This window comes from Theobroma umbraticum, unplaced genomic scaffold (assembly GCF_002168275.2).
Source record: "Theobroma umbraticum cultivar Fairchild unplaced genomic scaffold, ASM216827v3 scaffold_51.0, whole genome shotgun sequence".
In the NCBI taxonomy this organism is placed as follows: Eukaryota; Viridiplantae; Streptophyta; class Magnoliopsida; order Malvales; family Malvaceae; genus Theobroma; species Theobroma umbraticum.
In genome coordinates this window covers 4,319,855-4,322,617 of record NW_018397260.1, presented here as the reverse complement: position 1 = coordinate 4,322,617, position 2,763 = coordinate 4,319,855, and positions in this window count along the sequence as shown.

The window sequence follows — 2,763 nt, the reverse complement described above, 5'->3', positions numbered from 1 at the left end:
ACTTTCGGTGTTGAAATAACTCGTGATGATAAAGGGTGTTGAGTGTTGTTTCTACCCTTTGAGCCTTGGTCTATAGAGTTACAGGCTAAATACAGCAGAGTTTTGAGGGTGACAAAATGAAATTAAAATAAGACAAGCTGACTCCATTTCCTTGGATGGTTGAGATTTTGAAGAAAAGCTGAAGGTCTAAAATCAACCAAACCAATTGAACTAGGACAGTGAGCACATAATAATATGCCAAAAAGATTCTTTTCCTCGAGGACCCTACTCGATCCTGGTTGCTTTTTCTTGTTCATTGTCGTAGTCTCTACGCCTGTTTAACAAATTGCAAAATGAAACTATGAAACAGTTAAATGAAGAAAATTACTTTTCCATGTTTCAACAAGCAAGAAGGGGCATGGGCCATGGCCAAGGGTTTCCACTTTCCAGGGATTGGATTGCCACCAACTATGGTTTGATTGGAGAGGTAGAGACAACGATCAGAAGTCATGCATTGAGCAGACCAGCAACGTTTTGTATCTCTATATGTGCCCACTAAGATAGCTTAGTTAGAAGACGTTTGATCAAGGCAACTACCAAAGCAAAATGTGAGTGAGCAGAGGAGAAGTTACTCAATTACTTGGGGGCAAATTGGAGCACATGGATCAACTGTTTAGGCCATTGACAGAGAAGTATACATTCTTGTAATAGAAGTTTTCCTGGCTCACAAGGGTGGTCTCTTCCACATTGCATCAAACAAAATTGAAGTTTTTTGGCCATAAAAATTTGGGCATATAGGTTACTCTAATTTCAATAATGGGATACATATGTTCAAAATAATTATCTATTTCATTGTATAGGAATGGATAAATCACTAACAAGTTAGATAAACGAATTTATTAATTGAGTCAACATGTAGTATAATAAAATTGAAATTTAAAATTAAGCATATTAAAATTTTACCAAAATAAAAAACCCTACATGCTTATACTAATTATTGTGAAATTAACAAAATGTCAGGTATATCAAAATAATCTTCCTCCAAATTGGTCATGAATATGCTAGAATCAGCACCAGCCCTCCCAACCAAAGTGTTTGGGTTGGCCTTCAATTGGTCAGAAAAAACATAAAGGAGACCCCAAAGAAATGGATAAAAAGGGAAACCCAATCTTATTTATGAGGAGTACTAACCATATGAAATACTAGACATGTAAAAATTCGGTTCAGTAATTAAGAAAAGAAGAGGGAATTGAGCTGTTAGCCCACCTGCATTTCAATGTTAGACGTAAGGTGCTACCACAACTAACAAATGTGCAAGTTGTGGCAAAAGGTACTTCCAAGAAGGGAAGGCACTAAGTATCCCTTTGCCTAATTTTGCAGGCTGAATTCATTAAAAGTTGCCCCACTTCGCCTGTATATTCTTAGAAGCTGCATATTCTCCTATAAAACGTGGGCTTGAAGTTGAAATGAAGAATTGAGGGTCCTATTCCTGTATATTACTGATCAAGACTCCCAATTATTGAAAAGGAACTTAGGCAACTCCAGTCAACGATTCAATCCTCGGCTTTCTTCTTAACTTATAGCTTAACGTACACGTCCTAGTGCTATTCAAAAATCAATGTGAAGCAGCAAATTAAGCGCGTATGTGTGTAAGAATGAGAAGAAAGTTGACTGCATTGGGAAAAGTGGACGATTACCAAACATTTACACTTGACAATCCACTGGATTGAGAAAAACAATAAACAAACAATTGACTAAAAGCAATCGACGGCGTCGTATTTTTATGACCAATTCACCGTTTCGATTACTCAACAACCAAGCCACTCGCTCGAGATATGGATGTTTCTGATGTACGTCCTTTACTGGCTAATGCTCAAAGGCTCTTTTTTTTTAAGTCTATGGCCGAAGTACTGTAGCTCTCTCTTTCCATATATATATATATATATATATATATATGTATATATGTATGTATGTATGTAAGAGAAAAGGGGGGTTGCTTTAAGCCTTCAACTTAGTACAAATGACGAGAAAATAGGTGTCTTTGATGAATGGAAACTGTGAAAGCCTATGCAGAGGATAGCATGCTATGCTTTGATGGTTAGCACGTAACATCATAGTCATCCACTACTAAATTTGGATGGAAAATTTCCACTGTATTATAAAGAGGAGGTTGATCGATACAAAGGGAAAATGACTAAACATCACAGTCTGGCGGATTGAAGTCTTGAATTCATTCTCTAAAATTCAAAAGAGATGACACCTAATTTCATCTGCACCAAGAACTTCCGATTATTCATTCAAAGACTCTATATGTTGGTATGGAAATTGACTACCATTTTTGTTTTATAGCAAGATATCAAAATCAGGGGGCAGTACTCTTTACCCAACCCTTCAGTGCCGTCGGTTCTCCATGGTCATGAAGTTCATCAATGCCCTCTATGGCTTGGAGAAGATCTTAGCAGTTCAAGTTTGTGATCTTGAATGCGTTGATGTTAAGTTTTCCAGCTTGGGTTTAACTTAGTTCCCAACTAGAAAAATTTGTTTAGTTCCTTAATTTATGGCATCAGTAGTTAACATACGGATAACAGTTAGCTTACAAAGGCGATTGAGAATTCAATTAAACTGTCAACAGTATATCTAGGGAAACAAACATTGATATTACTTGTTTTGCGTTGAAAAGAATTGTCTCCCCGCACCAAACTTTGATAAAAGGTAGGAACTAAGATGTTGATTTTAAGCTCAATATGTTTGTTTTCAATCTCTCCACAAAATTATACGAGGATG